General features: G+C 31.2%; 1 protein-coding gene across 1 annotated transcript in view; it reads left to right on the top strand.

Annotated features, from left to right (window-relative positions):
* Positions 1-3,393: 3,393 nt before the first annotated feature.
* Positions 3,394-18,937, top strand: part of LOC134279791 (caspase activity and apoptosis inhibitor 1-like) — a 71,015-nt gene continuing 55,471 nt past the window's right edge. Inside the window, exon 1 of the mRNA XM_062762209.1 lies at positions 3,394-3,469. The gene's annotated coding sequence lies outside the window, so the exon portion shown is untranslated. The remainder of the gene's footprint in view (positions 3,470-18,937) is intronic.

Below are 18,937 nucleotides of genomic sequence, written 5' to 3'. Positions count from 1 at the left end.
GGGATAGAGGAGTTAATTAATTAAATTCATTTATATCCACCTAGATTTAAAAGTATACTTGCATATACGCTGAATATTGTACAGATGTACATGTTCAATATATATTCAATTAAATAAATTTCAATTAGTAAGCACATTAAAAACTTACTATGAAGGAAATATAGATGAATCAATCTCAGTAATGTATGTGTCGCACAGAGAGTATAAAATAAAAATATCATAACTTCTGTTATTATTTTAAATGGACCTATTAAAACCATAACATTCAGTAAATGTTTTAGTTTTTCCCCCAGGGGGAAATTTGAAATATTAATTATCCATCATTTCAAAAAAAGATAAATTAGTTACATACATATAATGATTTATTGGATTTTGAAATCTGGTGAAAATGTTTTTTTTGGTTACCAAATATGTTATTTTATAGTAAATGTATATGAGAAAGTCAAACAGGTTCAATACATATATGTGTTGTTTCCTTTATATCTAAATTTCTCTATTATTGATGAGTAATTTGTTTTTGATTTATGACTACACAATAAGAACACACATTTAGTACATGTACTACAAAACATTATTAAGCAAATACATGATGAAGTCAGATGTCATAATGGTGAAATTTCAGTAGCAACATATTCCAAACTAGAGGTACTGTGGGCAATGAGCTCAAGTAATGATACCCCCCCTTCCCCCCCCCCATATGAATATAGGCACTGTCCATATTTTGCCATGGGAAACCCAAAATATGAGTCAGAGCAAAAAGTAATACAGGAGGTGCACAATGGCAGTATGTAAAGATTCTGCGAGAGTCTCATCAAATTTCATTCAGTGGTATGAGAAGAGTTGGGGATACGAGATTAAAGTACCCCAAAGCGTAACGGACGGACGGACGTCCCGATTTATACTATATACCCTCCCGCTTTTCAAGCGGGGGGTATAATAAAATAGAAAAGCTGTATTATGGTTCATATACTAACAATATTTTCTATCAAATAAAAGTTAAGTAAGTCTAATTTGTCATTTCTATTTTATTAAGCAGTATTAAGGAGTATGTTCGTTTGAATGTTCTGCAAAAAGATAGGCTTTTTTATTGGTGTTGAGGATAATTTTTTTTTCAATGATGTTTGATTTTAATCAACCCCCAAATTTACTTTGATATCCAAATGTACAGCGGCCCCCATTGACAGAAGCTTGTGATCGCCGAGGATAAAAAAAAGTCAAATGCATTAATTTATTTGATGAAACACGATGCATATTTGGACTGTCAGAAGACACAATTAATTTGAGTGCAAAACAGTTTGGGGAATTGTTTTAGAATTTAATTAATTGATTTTTTTTAGTAACTCTAAGCTTTGTACCACTTCAGAAAATTTCAGTAAAAAAGGTTGTTTTTTTTCAGTTGGCTTCTCATATGTCATGAAATCAGGATACCTAGGATGGGATGTTGCTAGTTTTTTTTTTTGAAATGGTCATTCTCCTGCTCTGAAATAGCTGCATGAACAAATTCTAGTTTGATGAAGAGACAAAAACTTAATTTTATGGTCCTGCCGTAGGCCTCTAATCCTTTAGCTGAAAGGGTGAAGTAAAAAAATCTATCAAAATTTATTTTATGATTTCAAAAATTCAAGCTTAAAACAGCTAATTCTCTGCTAGAATAGGGAATTCATATGGATATCTCCAGTTTAAGGAGATTTCCAGGGAGGGGCGAAATTGATGGTAAGGGGAATTCACCAGTCTGCAGTTCCAGTTGTGGCTGCAGAGTTGGCCCATGCATGAGAGAGTTGACCGTTAAAGACTTAAGGTCCATGGGTAGTGCAATGCATCTCTGTCATAATTGAAAATCTTGATCTCAAATTCTTATTGAGCTAATTAAGTTATATATGGAATATCTTTATTTGACTTTAACCCAATGCAAGTACATGCTGGCATGCCTTCTCAATTTTCTGAAGTTTTAATCACCATGACCTTTCTATTGACCTCAATTGTATATAACTACTTTGATTGAATATGTAACAATTAATCTTCATTTCACTTACACATGATGACATCTGGAAAAGTGTATCATATATTCCGATACATCTCATTTGAACAATTTATTTATAAATATACTACCTTTGTCTTTTCTTCTGACCTTCATCTGACATTTGTTATTCTGTATTTGGTGCAAATTATTTCAATACCTTGTATAACTTCCTACAAACAGAATTATCTCAGCTGCGCAGTTCTTATCTCTTCTTAACTAAGCTATTCTATTTCTAGTTGACTTTTTTTCAATTCTTGATTAAAGTGTAGGACATGCTGTAACTAATGACACAGGTTCAGTGTATATCTTGTTAGGAGGTCAAGCTTGCCGTAACTTGTGACATTTAGTTTTACTATATTTGAGTCGCCTATTTCTTGATTCTCCAAAACTTATGTAGCTGGAATTTTGAGTCTTTTTGTCATGTTTCTAGTTGGAAATAGTTGCTTTCTTTTTGTCTTTATAATAATTATTATCTTCTCTTGTTTAATGAACTCGATTAGAGGTTGTTTCAAACAGGTTTATATATGTATAATTCATTTTCCTTAAAAAACTTTAATTTTGACTGAAAAGTACCTTTTCAATGATCAATATGTTGTCACTAGTTCATCTGTATCCCTAGGACTACACTATAACTTTTACTAACATATTATACAAATAAATTACTGTTATTATATATATTCGCAAACTGATAACCTAATATTTTGCACCAGAGGTAATGACCTTTGACCCTTTACCTTTTAAATTGGTATATTAATCTGATATTGATATGTAATATTTGCTTAATTTTGATCAAAATTATTCAACATAAAAGAGTATGAAATATATGTAGGTAATGAACAGTATTCAAGATCAAAAGTTGATTAAACAATAAAAAATAGGAGGAGAGCAAACACTGACATCCAAAACATCAGAGGTGGGATCAGTTGCCATGGAGGAGTGTGCATCCCTTGCCAACTGGTTACACCCATATGTATATATATATTTTATTAAAAACGTATATCCATAATTGCTTTGCCTTTAACTTGACCATTGATTCCTATTTATACAGTTTTAGTGTACAGACTTCACAAGTGCCTTGGTCCTGGAGGGATAGGAGGATGTAACATTGTCACCTGCTGTCTTAGGTAACAGTTCACATTTAGCTCTCCAAAATCTGAATGGTAGAAATTTTTAACAACTGCAGCTTTATTTAGCAGAGACAGTGGAAAGTATAAATCTCAAATAAAGCTTATTAATTAAATTAAATTCAAATTCCTATAGAAATGATAAGTCAACTTTCAGTAGTTTGTGTATTGTATAAATTCTTCACAGATCTCTATTTAAAATGAACTCTTAGAGTTAAACTATTAAGTGAGTTATTGTACCATTTCAGAGGTCCATCCCTGAATCTGTTGTCTGTATATGGAACTATGACCCGAGGACAGCGATTTCTGGTTTGACTTTCCCTAAGTAAGTGATTAACTTTGTTTATATTAAGTGAAATACTTAATTTTTTCAGGAAAAAAAACCCCATAATGGTATTATTTTTTATGAGGCATATTTCTTTATCATAACCAATTAAAAGTAGGCTGAATTTGCAGTTTTGAAGTAGTTAAATCATTGACATTTTCAAAAACGATATTTTTGTAATAAAACATTTTAATAGGCAGCAATTTCTGGTCGTTAGGTTGAAATCAAATATTACATCGCTTGCTTAAATACTTTTTAAAGACATATATGGCTGCTAACATTTGAAATGGGAAATTAATTGGCCTAAATAAATGTTTACTCTGAATCATGGACTATGGAGTCATATTTTACGTTAATCTCTTGTGGTGATCCAAGGCTATGGTGATAATTCTACGCTAGTTACAATAGGGCAGTTTCAGTTTTATTTTTATTTTTATGACGACTTAGGCCATAATCCATGCAGCTTCAGTTTTTTTTTTGGAGACAGACGGTAGGAACAGATTAAGTAATCGTGGAGGCATGCTTTTAATTTGTCACGAATTACTTACAAAATATGTACCATCAATGCAAGTTTTAGGTGCAATTTTCTGGTCTGAGTTTAAAAAGAATTACACAAGTAATTAACGTAAATACTTCTAATTTGACGTCTTGATCATGCTAAGTAAAAGACACTCTCTAATATTAAGTGGAAACAGCACTGTTTTCACTAATTTTGTGCCAGAAAAGCTGACAATGGGGAGAATAGATCGTTGGATTTATTCTTCACAAGTTCTGGTTTGCTAGTTTGTAGATAAAACTTACACTCTAACCAGACATTATTCGCATTCTGAAAATGACATTTTCATAGGGGAAACAGAAAAACATCAATGCTTGAATTATGTATATAATTATACCACATGAATTGCACACTGTTTATCTGAAAACTAGTACTGGTAGTTGTGAAATTATAGGGTTTTGTTGGATATATTTATTTTGTTTTCTTCAGTTTTACAAAATTACCAATGCAACATGAATCATGTAATAATGAACAAAAACGTTTTGATGTATATTTCACATGTAGGGAAAGGGCATATTAAATTTTTAGAAATTATGCCTAATCCCATTTATAAAATTTATGATATTATAAATATAATCAAACGAAAGCATACAATCATTAAGATTTTTTTAAGTTTTTAAAAGCTTAAAAGTAAGAAATATATTTTGTCATGCCAAACTCTGTCTTTTCCTATCAATGCATTTGATGTTTATTAGGATGAAATTTGAATTATCATATATGTATATGATATATTTCCTTTTGCATTTTTTTTACAGCTTCAAAATATATTAGCCTTGGGATTCTTTCTTTTAAACAGATGATATAAAGATATTCAAATGTATTCCACTGTCATTATTTCTGTTCTCTTCCTGATTTGACTTATATGTACTAACATTTAGAGCCAAACTTCTGCAGAAACAAGTGCTAATTAAAAGTACCCGGTAGTTATTCTTTAGTTTGGTGGGTACTTTGCAACTACAAGAATTAAAGTTCAGGTTCAGCAATGAGGATTGTAGTTCAAGAACATACTGTGATCACGTTCATAAAGAAAGTCTTCACAGTCACTTTTAATTGTGATACACACATGTATAACCAAAAGTTACTATGATGACTTTCAAGGTTATTTTTTTCAATCCTGTTTTCAAATGATGAAGCTTATGGGGATATAAAAATCTTAAAAGTTTTCTGATTCAGAAGAACAACAGGTGAGTGCTATGGTCCATGGGCCTCTTGTTATATGATGATGAAAGGTGATTTGAGACACAAGTCATCAATTACTGATAGTAAAAGAATAAAATGATGACTAATTAAACTTGATTTGTTATATTGTTGAATACTACTGTAGAATCATTTTAGTTGTGGGGTTTGGGGTCGGGGGTCAAAGTTCATGGGCAAGCAAAATTTTACCTTTTCATTGGGACGTAATTTTTATGGGATAATCCATTTCTACAATAAATCAGTATGTTTTACAAAATAAGTGTTAATTTCCAGGGATATAAATTCATGGGTATAAAGATTGACCCACGAAATCCACAAACATTGGTCCCCCATGAATAATGATGATTCCACTTGATCTAATAAAGGTTTTAACAAAGCTAGAAGAATAAAAGGACAAAAACTTCCTTATGTTCTGAGTCCTGTCACATATTCTCAAGAGACTCTCACTTCTTTTGAAGTTTTAATTGCTCTAAATAATCAAGTTTTGATTTTAAAAACCATTAAAATTTTTTTTAGATTGCATTAATATGCTAAATTTTTGTGTAATAAACCTGTATTTTATTGTTACAATCATGGGATAGAAAAAAGAAAAATTATTCTAGAACCAACCTCAGGGAATTATTATTTATGATGTACGATGAATTACCAATCCATTGCTCAAAAATTTTCAAAAATAAATCAACTGGTAAATTTAGCTGAGGTGAAAATTTATGTTCTTGGCATTTATCAAATCTTTATTGTGTATGATATATAGAGGATATTTAAAAGATGCGTACTAATGTCACCTGTGATACAGCCAATTTCAAAGAATCTTTCTGGAATTCAAGGCCGTTTCATTGGATTGTGTATTGTCAGGGAAATTTATGACACATGTTAAATAGAGCATTTGTCTTTTTAACATGCAATTTTTTTCTGTAGTACAAATTAAACTTTACTAATGAAGGATTTTTGGTTCCAATTAAATTATAGAATAAATGAATTGAGTTTTGTGGGTAAAATTATACTTACTGTAAAGTCAACCATCAGTTAAGGTTTCACATAAACCTGGTTATTGGACAGAAGTTGTAGATTGTTCCGTTTAACCTTTTCAACCTTAATTGACCCATAATAATGAATACAAAACTGTTAGTGTACCATAGCCTGCAAATTATGCAAGTATTCTGACATGATTTTGTCCATTTTATGTCGTCATTACGTAACCTGTCAATATTTATTATTGATTGGATAGTTATACCAGGTTCTTCTTGATCTCAAGTAAATTAATCCTGAGAGGAAAAGAGTTAACATGCTGAATTAGAACTGTTTGAAATTCTTCTCTTGCTCATAATTAATTTTGTATCAATGCCTATAAATACATTTCTTAAGCATTAGATATATAAGCTTTGTTTCCTTTGAGATGCCTTTAAGGAGATGCTCTGAGCTATAGCAGATGGCAAGGTTAAAATTTGTCTGTTAAGGTGACATATCACTGTGTTCAAGGTTAGAAAAAAGAGGATATAAAGTCCTTTGTTTCATTCATTTTGTACAATCCAAGTTGAAAAATATATGTGTCAATTTAAGAAGCATATGTTACAGGAATGTGTCATACAAGATCAGCATGTTCTGACAGCTTTACAATATACTTATTTGCTTTTTATAAAAATCCTGGAAGATTAAAATGGCTGTTCAAATATTGAAGCTGTTATTATGGCATATTCTGATTTTTCTACAGGTATAAGGTTTGATAGATGTTACATATTTTTTTCAGAATAATTAGACTTCGTCATTGACTTGTTCTCTTGAATGTGAACACACCATTGTTGTTAAGATTACCCTTTCATCTTGGAAGTTAAATTAAGTAAATGGAGAGAGAAACCCCAAAAATATGCCGAGCTAGAAGACACCCATGTTTTTTGAATCATGTCGGAGGACCAGAAAAATGCAGAGAGAGGTTTTATGTCAATTTTTGTGAAGTCGAAGCTTTGACAACTTAATATGAAATTGATCAGAAACTTTCTAGTGAACCTTTTATTGGATATGTAAAATGTCTGCTAATCTAAACAAATAGTAAGGGAAGTATCAGGAAAACTTTGGAGCCGTTCCAGGGGTTTTTATAATAAATGAATATGGCATCTTGGCAAATTTCTTTTGTGTTGTTTATTAAAGTCAAAAGACGCTGAAGAATAATCTTACATTTATCATTGCTTCTTTTTAAAATGAGTCGGACGTTAAAGAAGGCACCGTCCCTGTTTTCTGCTAAGTCTTCGCGCTTATCTTCTAACTTGGATCGCTAAACTGCTCAGATGTGGAACTATGAAAGTTCTAGTTGATATTTTTCAGATCTGACTTACAGATCATTGTGACGGCTTAAGAATTTACAGATGTGAAAACAAATGGCATTTTCTCTTCTGTAGATACAAAAGTTTTACAATGAGTGACTGTGTAGAGTCTAAAAATAACCTCTCCTCTTTCTCAACTTGTCATCGCATTGTATGCAATTATGATGAATAGATAATAAAAAAAAAACTAATATAGATGTATTTTTTTGTTAAATTTTTTGAAGGTGGTGTATGATCTTGCCAATTATTGAATGTGACACTTAAAACGACATTAAAGCTTTCAAATTTTATTTTTGGAATTTTTTTTTTACGTCTTGTCTTTGGAATTTTGCATAATAAATATTACTCATTCTGTCACTTCTACTTTCTTGACAACCCCACTGAAGTGTTTTGACTCAGAACCAAATATGTTTAATAAATATGCTCGGAGAATTCTGAGTATTTGTTTTCTTATTACTAAGAATTTTCAAGGACATTAAGGATATCCGATCCTCAGCCAGGAAGGATAACTCCAAAAATATATATTTAATTTGAAATGCATCAAAATGAAGCTTGAAAATGAATTTTTTTCATGCAACAATTTTCATTATATTCATCTTTATAAGATTCAAGGTTTTTGGAAGTTATAGAAAAGGTCTTATAAAAGTTGACATTTGTACCCTATAAAAGGAAAAAAAATAATACAGTTATAGAGAAATAAGATTTTCTTGAATCCAGCCTTATATACCAATGATTATTAGCATGTTATGAAATATGAAGTGATTTGTGGTGTCTTTCAATGATAGCAAAAGCCTTTACACTATGTATCATAGAATACATGACGAAAATAGAAGACAAAAATACCAAATAAGTATAAAAAGCATGACAATTTCTCTGAATGCCTGGATACGTATCGTTTTTTAACATAAAATATATTTGTTGATCAATTTGCGATTAAAAAATGCTAAGCTAATATTCCTATTCGTTTTTTCTGCAAAAATATTAAGAGATTTGATGATTTTCCCTATATAATATGATTAAATTTAATGTTGAACTTTAAACAAACACTGTGGATAAATTTACATAACTTTGTGGATTCAGAGATACTTTTATGAGTACTTTTGATTACTTAACTGCAATTTTTTTAAACCTGAGGATCGGACTACCTTAATGATCTCGAGAAAATAGTTCGGTTGTTTTACATACTTTACAAATGACAGTTGAAATACATGTAAAGGGATTGACTTAAATTTCCAGAATAAGAAATTTCTAAAGGTTTTACAATTTTATAAGCATTAAATAATTATTCGTCTATTTATATTCCCTATATAATCTATACAAGCGCAAACAGTTCATAACACTACATATTCACCGGATTTGAGGCCGTATTCACTGGAGGGTCATTGCGCGTGCAGTGGCATTGTGACGTCCGCAGCGAGCAACGTATCTGAGCAGGAAGAATATTATAAAAACCTATTGCAGGATTATTTTTAAACATTTGGACATCTTACTCAGCGAAACTCAAAAAGGAAAACAAGGAGGTGACAAACTTTAATCTGGATTTTTTTTTTTCAACGACGGAAGTTCGTTTATGAAAATGGTGTCTGCATTCAGCCTTCAATGTCTTATTTATTCAAGTTCGGACTATATAATAAAACAATTATGGACTCTTTTGGTGTTGAATATGGTTTGTTATTCACCAGAAAAATATCCATATTGACCAAGATGAATATTTTTCTGGTGAATAACAAACCATATTTAACACCAAAAGAGTCCATAATTGTATAATATACATCGATTTTCTAGATTTCTTGTTGTGCTTTATAAATGCACAAATAATATTTTAAAAAAAATTATTTGTAACACTTCAGAAGTTGGAACTTAATACACCAATACATATAAAATTTATATAAATGAATTTAAAGGAAGAACAAGATGATTTTCAAAACTCAAACACAGATATACCACTGAGATAGCATAATAATTGGTTATATAGAACTGTACTCTTATATGAAAGGATAGGCTAAGAAGTCATACAGTGTATAATTTAAATCTATTCTCACTACATTATGTCACCATTTTATACAAAATGCTGATGTTTCTCTTATATTGATGTACTTAACTTCAATAGAAAAGAAGAGTTGAGAAATGAGAACTATCTAAATTGAAAGCTTTTTGTCAGAGAAATATTTTGAGTTCTTGCAATATATATTCATCTGAGGATGATGTTGATAATGATAAAACATGATGAGGATCGAGAGACCTTGGTAAAAAGGCTTCATTAGTGAGTACCACACCAACATGTGTGTTACTTTTATCACCTCATGAAGAATTGTCTTTGCAATTCGGATAAAACAAACTTTTGCACTGACATTTTTTTTTCAATTCTTTTGATTAAAAAGTACAAAGTTTCAGAAAGACATTCATTATGGAGGGTTGGTTTGAATTTATGTTGGAGTTTGTTCCTCCCTAAATACTCCCTTTTGCAAAATCAAATGAACATAACCTTAGATTTGCTTTTTAATTACTGTGTATTTACTAACTTGTGACGTAGGAATTCAAGATTTGTCAAAGCCAGTCTCTTAAGGTTGGCTTCATGGAGACAGACAAAACTTTTGTCTTTTTTTTCTCCCCCCTGAAGAAGAGCAGCAAGTTTATTACACTTAGACACAGGATAAAACTGATGTATTAGTCTATAAGGGTATGAATAAAGCGTTAATTCACGACATAAAAAAAGTCCGAATCAAACATTACATGCAGTCGATCTACTAATTAAATTGGGAGATTCAAAGGGATTAATATTTGTTTTTCACTTCAAAGATGGTCCATCACCATAAATTTTTCATTTCAATCACATATGTGCTATGAACTCATTAAATACAGAATTATTATGGATTTTTTCTACATAGATGTATTGATGATGGGGTACTCAGGGGACCTTAATAACAACATGAAACTTTTATTGCATACACCTAGATGGTCAAATTTCCCCAAGGAATTTTAAAGTTTATCCCTAATTGACATTTTATAGTACATGTTCATTGCTTCTTGGGCATATTAAAGTAAAATTCAACTTTTTATGGTATGTGTTATGTTACAAACTTCCGTAAGAAACTTGCCAGTCGGCATAGAGACAATGCGGTCGAACTTCATCGAGTTTTAGGAAGATAATTATTTTTTCTTCCACTTTTATGATGGACTTTATTTGTATGAAATTCAATAACTTGGAGAGGGATACCTATCTGTGTTAAAAGTTAGGACACTTTTCCTGTCCAGTAATTCAATTCACTAATGGCTTGTAATGCCACGTCCTTTGTAGAAGTGCTTTAGGTCTTCTGTTTGAGGGAGGTCCTGGGGATGTGAGCACTTTTTAAACTTTAGCACCCCACATTCTTTTACATGTAATGGCTGTATACTGTTTGCAGTTGGACTTCTGTCCAGTATATTACATCTATATCTATATGACCATACATCTGACTGTTTGTTTGTCTAGCTGTCTGTCAGTGCAAATCAAGTCTAGGTTAAAACTTCAAAACTGAAAAACCTTGAAAAATTAGTATGGACAAGCATTGTAAGTTCTTCATACAAAAATTGCCTATAAGTTAAAGGTGTAACCTTGTTTCAAGATCATTTAGTCAAGTTCAAGGTCACATTTAGAAAAATGAAATATTCCTTTTCCTTATCATATCTTGCAATAAAGAAACATGGTATACTCTTGCTTAATGATAAGATTGCTTATGACTTGATCTTACGTTTTGGCCTTGACCTAAGGTCATGCCAACAAGACAAAGGTCAATGGTAGATGAAGTATATTCTTGTCAGGTTCTTTACCCTCTTATAAACATTTGAGATTGATACAGGGCACTAGGATTGCCTTTGAGCTAAACATGTTCATGACCTGGACTAAAGCCATTTTAGCAAAATCAAGGTCATTGGCCAAAAACATGTAAAATTTGTGTCTGATGCATAAATTTCTAGATTAAAAAAACATTGAAGGTTTCTTCTTCACACAACTGTTACTTAAAAGCCACAAGGTTGTTATGTGACCTTGACTCAAGGTCAGGCTGAACAAATTCAAAGAAAAGAAATAAAATTTGTTTCTAGCTTATTGTATGTAATAGGTTGATATTGGAAGTTGGTACTTCAAATGAAGATCATACATGAGTTACGGCTATAGCAATACCTAGACCCAAGTCATTTTGGCAAATTTGAGGTCATTGGCAAAAATATTGTGTCTGGTTAACTATTGAAAAATATTTGCACTTTATAAAGGTCATTTTGAACAATTTCAAGGTCACTGGCAAAATAGTATTAAAAATTATATCATGTTCATAACTCTGTAGTGGGGTTACTTAGTATTGAAATCTGATACTTAAAAACAAAGATTACACCAAGGGTAGGATATTAGAAGGTTGGGCCGACCCATTTAAACTATTTAGGAATGAACTGTTTATATAGATCAATCTGACGGAAGTTTTCAGGTGAACAATGTAGCCCATGAGCCTCTTGTTGGTTCACTAATCAATATTCTTTGTTATTGTTTGATGCTAAAACTTTAGAATGTTGGATCTAAGTAGTTACTTAAGAATGGTTTTTGTATTAATTAGTATATTGGAAAACTGTATGTTGGTCATGTGATTTTTTTTCCTTCACCAAAAACATTTTGTTCATTAAGGATCAGAAAATTTAAAATATTTGCAAACAGCTTAAAACTTTGTTTTGAATGACACTCCTTCCTTTTGTTTATTCAAAACAAAATTGTTGTGATACATAAAAATTTTGATTTGTGATCATCTTTGATTGACTTGTCTGTACCATTTTTCAAATAAACATAAACAAAAAAGCAAAATCCAAAAAAGAGACCCCAAAATTCATCTTTTTAAATTTCAATGTATCCTATAGTTTCTTGATCTAAGCTCAAAGTTTACATGCAGTAAAGTTTCTGTAGAACATTGAATGTAGCATGTATATTCATAATTTTTTTTAAAAAATTTACTTGCTGAAAAAATAAGCCAATATTCAGTATACCGGTATATAGATATTGTTTTATTCAGATGATGATAATAAATTGACTGCATTGTTCTTGTATTTGCCGAATTTAACACCAGAGTCTGACCGCATCAGCAAAAAGCAGTTGTACATCAATTTCTTCTGAAGAATGTTTTGAAAACAATAACAATAGATGTTATCAATTACCTTCATTAGTGACTACATTAGCTCTACGGTGGCCATGATACAGAAATGAAAACAAAACTTCCAGGTTCTGCTCTCTGGACTTAAAATAGAATGTCCAGTTTTTGCTTTGGAGATCATGATCCAAGAGCATTAAAGATTGATAAATATATTTTAAAGGCTTTCTCTTTTGTATAAAAAATGTGAAATCATCTTTGTTTTAATGGAATTGCACTTGAAATTTTTTATTTCACTGCCGATTTGAAAATTAATGGTGTTGCACTAAAGGATATGCATTGTGTAGATTGTGAAGTCAAATGGGGATCATCATAGAGAAAGGATATATTTTTTTTGGTTTTTAAACTTTTCTTTTATTTGGAATTGGTAGAGAATATTAATGAATTATTTAGATTAAATGTAGGAAGGAGAGTCCTCGAAGGAAATGCGAAAGTTGCTTTCGTGCATATTTAACGAAGGCACGAATTCCGCAGGGAGTCTAGTACCTAGTATATATACAATTTATGGCTCCTCTTTTTCATCTCTTACATATTCAAGCATGTTTTATCTCTCAATATACATGTACAACCATTTAACAAAATGGTCTGTTACATTTATGGTACGATTAGAACTCGAATGGTTTCTCGATTGAAATAAGAAACAGAATCTTTTATCGTCAGCCGTATTTTCATTGATAGCATTATTTAAATTCAAAGAAAAAAATTCTCAGATTCTTCTATTGATCACCAATTTAGATTAGGTTACTTGAAACCCATTAAAAAAGTTGAAACGATGCTTGTCATTTAGATATTCAAGTAAAATAGCTTTAAACATTCGATAATTTCAGACTGGAAAAAGATAAAAATTATATTCCCCTAGGCAATTTATGGTAATTTCTCCGGTTTTGGTTAATTTTGTGTTTAAACATATTGCAGGAATAGTCAATTTAAATCAAGTTAGATTTTATTGTATTGATTTAAAGTCTTGTACATATGGTAAAAAGAGCTGTGTGAAAGACTGAACTTTTTTTTCAAATTGCATCAGGTCTCACACAGTGTCTTTTAGTTTTACAGAAAAAAGTTGAAAAACCAATTCCATAAGCAAACAGTACTATGTTTTGATGTTTTTATCTGAAAAAATTGATTAAATCTCTGCAAATTTGAACCGATATATCAAAGGGTCCAGAGCTATTGATTGTGGGATACAAATATAGTGTTATTTACTGTTAGTCTAATAAATTTGTTTTTAAATGTTTGTCTCTGTAGACTGCAATGACAATAGAAGGTTCTGTGGTCTGTCCTCCTAACAAGGGATTTCACTTGGTTGAGATTTAAGCCCCTGTTATTGACTGCGATGAGTAGATGCTGAAGAGGAATTTGGCCAGAACAGAATTTTCAATGACTTGTGTTAACAGTTAAGATAACTATTAAATAGAAATGACCATTGGCTCCAGCAAGGCCAGATATTCTATTGATTTTTTTTTTCTCTCACAATCTTTTGAAGGCCAGGAACACATGGGAAAGAATTGCAAATTTTATACTAAAATGATTGAACAAATCTTCCAATATATTGTTGTTGTGGAGACCACAGAAAAATGCTTCTGTCCATTGTCAGAATAGATGTTCAGAGATAATTGCTTTCATTTTATGCCCTGGCCCTAGAACGAACTTTACGGAGATTACGTGCCTTCCGTAAAGATTTAAGTTGAATTTTGAAAAAAAAAATATTTAGAAGCCTAGGGCGAATTTTATGACATTTTATAATCCTGATGGCACCAGGAATCAATGTTGATGAAAATGAAAAAAAAAAATAACATGACATTAAAGCATTGCATCTCTTTTTTAGAACAAGTGGCAGTGGCAATATTAAGTTTGTCCTCCATCTGAAATAAAATTTTGGAGACAAACACCATTGTAGTACATAAGTACCTGTTAAGGCTAAAATAAAGGGACATACAAGTAACAATTTTTAACCACTTGAAAACAGAGTTGGAGATGATTATTATTGAAATAAAATTGTGTCAAGGACTTTATACAACAATGATCTAACAAAATATCCTGAAATAGACTCGTGTATAATAGGAAGTCATAGGTATATTGCACAATGTGACATCACTACTAAAATGTTTCTATGATAGTTGTCATTTGCACTGAATTTTAATGACATTCAGTAGAGAAATGAATTTAGAGCTTCCTTAAACTCCAAGAAGGTGCCTTCTCTTCAAAAACAAGAGGTGTTGGTTTAATAGGAAGTTGTTTTTGGGTCACAAGTTTGAAGTACTTGAACATTTCACATAACTTCAAATTTCAAGCTTTAGTACAAGGAGTTTTAAGAACATGTCTTTATAATGAATGTAATATTAGAAGTGACTATAAACTCAGAGCAGATAATACGTACCAGTTTAAGAACAATGTAAGGAAGATTACAAACTCTATAATACTGCAGCAGTTTACAAATAAACTCTATAGTATATATTGTACTAATAACAGTTTACAAATTTTGTGTGCCTATAGTATTGTTTCTACTTTTCAAACAATGTATCATCATGTTAAAAAAATTGAAATGATTGCAAAGTTTCATGGACAACACAATTGTTCTAACATTAATTTTATATATGTATGATATATAAATTTGACCTCTAGAGCTATCACTTGATGTTCTGCGTTGGGTTCACTTCTCCATTTTGCAGCCTTTGTCCTGCTTTGTGTTAAGTCTTTTTTTCTTTTTTTCGTTTCTTTTTATTATAGAGTGAGGTTAAGTGATAATAGAAAATTTTTAATTGAGTACATGTTTAAGTAAATGAATGGATGAGTTCAAATGATCCTTAAAGTGTTTTACATCTGTACATTTAGTTAAGTTTGTTCAGGTTTCTGTTTTAAATTTGCAACTTAATTCCCTACATCAAAAACACTTTTAAAGTTATTATGAAAACTTGAAAACAGGTTATATTTAGCCTTTTTATTTTCTTCATCTGCCAATTTCATTCAATTTTAGTGCAGTTCAGAATATTTTGAAAATGAATTTTTAAGAAAGTTTGACGAAAAAACACCGATTACTAACAGAAGCCAGATGCGCATAGCCTTTATAAAACTAAATTTTATATTGCGGAGGTGCGTTTTTTGTGATGTATCATTTAATTAATTGCATAATGCGAACATCGCATGAAATTCAGAAACAAATTTTCAGAAGTTTTAAAGAGAGGACTAGTGAAGTGTTTGTAGGATTAAGCACTCAGAGCTATAGGGTTACCTAAAGATCTATTTAAAATGTTCAGGAAAGAAATTCCCCATTCCAACTAAAACAACAGTGTAAGATCAGTTAAATATATTTTCATTATTGGCATAAGAATTTACTTGCAAAAATTTGGTTCTTGAGAGCTGTTTCACTGATGATAAATTAATGCAAGTTTTGTTCACTTTGATATTTCTTCATGTAAATTTTTCTGGAAACTGTTCTCTGTTTATTCACATTCTTCTCGTGTTCAAACAAATTTATACCCTTTCTTTGATGTTTTAATTTGTTGGAAGAGTCTGGTCTCCAAGGCAAAAGTTTTCATTTAAACAAAAATTGAAAAAAAAAAAATTGAATTATACAATGGTAGAAGTTTTATTTATCTCTTTGCTAATGTTCATAGAAAAATTGCTTTGTAAAAGAATCTGATTTTTCTTCTTTTGTCTACTAGTGCCAATATTGATAGGAAATGATTCAACAGTTTTCAATGATGTTTTGGCACTTTGGAATAATAGCTGTTCACATACTGAAAGAGTTGAGGTATATTTACTGAAAATTCTCGTCAACAAGCAGACATTATGAATGATTATAGTGCAAGGGTATAGCTTTTGTTCTCTGCTGCAGACTGTGATAAAAGCCAAGAAATATTTGATAGGGCATGAATTAAATTTTGCAGTAGCCAAAGAAAAGTATACAAAAATCACAGGTGAAGAGCTGTAGGGATTGTAAACTAATGTTGGCATGTCAGAACGTTTTACATATCAATATCAGTTCAAATCTCTTTGGCTCTGCAGTTCGCAGGGGATAAAGAATGCCCTCTGGACCAGCTTTGTCCTGTCCAGAGATCAGCTTCACTTTCACCCCCTCACAATGTTTTAATTACACTTCTTCTAAGATATCAATGTTTGATTTCTCATCCAGACTCAAAGATTTAATCTTTTATTTTTCTTTCCTCAGCTTCAACTGCTAATTTCTTCTATCATCTTTAACTAGGCCTGGAGAGGAGTGTAGGGAGATAGTATAGAGGGATAAGGCAGAAGAAGGCAGGCAGTCTATCCCCCTACTGGGTGATTACATGGCTACATGAGGGGGGTATGACAGTACAAGGGATGGATGGATGGTATTTGCCAATATGCATACATAATCAGATTTCATTGCAAAGGCTTTGAAGTCCGTGTTGAGTTTTATTGTTGTGGTTGGAGAGATATTGTCAAGATGCCCATATTGATAATTTAATTGTAATGAGTTTGTATTGGCAATCAGTGGAATTGCTGATTTGAAAGGATAATGTCTTCAACATTGACCAACTGGCCATTTCTTCATTACCAAAGTTGTTATGTGACACCATCTTAAAAATGTGTTAGCTTCATACACAGATATTTGTTCTTAAATCATTCTGTAGGTTATAATTAGAACTAAAATTTTAATGCTTAAAATGTAATTATATAAGGGAAATGACCACAGAACTTTTGAAAATATACTATAATCTCCCAGTCATATATCTAGTGAAATACATTACTTCCCTAACCATTTTCACTATCTTGCTTTATATCTATAGTATTGATTGCAATATTTTTGAACATAAGAAATTTGTTTGATTGTCCATCCAATATTTCATTATTTATATAACTGGAACCTCAATTTTCCCTAAATATCTTGTGTTGGCATGTCCAATTTGGACAATTTCAGTTTCCTGTGCATGTCAAAGTGGATAATATAGGACTGGTGAAGGAGGCCATTGGAAGTAAAATGAATGTCCAGCATTAAAATGGAAACTCAGTGAAGTGGTCATCCATATGGAAGTTTAGCCTTGAGGAATAAAAAAAACCCTGGGCTTTGGTTGTTTGGTCAGCATCAGATAATTAGCTTAATGCCTACATAGAATAATCTACTCTGTTGTGTGCCATTAGCCATAATTAATAGTGAAAATTTGTTAATTGAAAAAGCTTAGATAAGTTTTAGAGTAAATTTATCTTGGCCAGAAGAGTTATATTGGCTGCAACACATGTGCATTGCCAGGGCAGCGTTGGTATATATATTACCTACGGGATTAGAGTTTTGACCTCTATGTACAAAAGCTTTACAAGCTTTGAAAAACATTGGCAGCGGAAAAAAATGGTTTCTTTTTTTTTTCTATGTGATTGTATCAGTTTAACATTTCAAACAGTTAATGCACATAAAAGACTGATGGTTCGGTTTTGTTTATGGCATTGTAATATGTGAATGTATGAGTTTTCATTTCCGCAGACAAACTACAGAAACAGAAATTACATTAAAATGAAATAAATGAGCAAATTTTTAAGAATATGACCAATCCCTGCGAGAGTAAACTTGGCAAATGGAGAAACGTCTCAAGTTTCCCACAATTCCAAGTTGGGTTTTCTTCATCTTTTTAGCCTTTGCTTTGTGTAGGAGTCAACCAATACCTGTACAATGGATAAATTACGTTTGAACCCTTACATGCAATGGTGAATAATGTTTGTAATTAATTAAGCCCCCAGTCCTATTTTACTTTGGCGTGGATTTTTAAATGAACTTTTATGCCACATTAATCATAATCATTTCTACCACCAGGTATTCATTTCAAATTTTTTTTAATGAAAAAATCATTATCGTTGGTCACAAGAAAATAAAGTTGCATTGATTTGAAGTTAAATGATGGTGGCCCTGGGGACAAATAGAGTTATTGTTTGAATAATTGATCAAATTTAACTTTTAAATCATGCAAATTTTATGAAAAAATCTGTCCAGTTCCATTGCAGATATTGATTTGAAGTTGTAAGAATCTACTTTTTCAACATGGCACATTGCAAAATTGATTATTTATGGAGATTTCATTGCCTTGGAAATTTTGTTTTATGGGATAAATTCTTTATTTTCCATGGAGATTATCGGTCTTTATTTCTTGACAAAATTATTGATTGTCCCGCAATTTATAAAACATTTTTTTAAATCCTCCCTTATTATCAAAGTTAAGGATCTGGCTAATTTGAGTTGCCCCATTATTTTCACAAGTAA

This window comes from Saccostrea cucullata, unplaced genomic scaffold, assembly GCF_032062105.1.
Source record: "Saccostrea cucullata isolate Sc308-1 unplaced genomic scaffold, CSIRO_AGI_Scuc_v1 ctg699, whole genome shotgun sequence".
NCBI classification, from domain to species: domain Eukaryota; kingdom Metazoa; phylum Mollusca; class Bivalvia; order Ostreida; family Ostreidae; genus Saccostrea; species Saccostrea cuccullata.
This window is presented reverse-complemented; position numbering and strand designations above follow the sequence as displayed.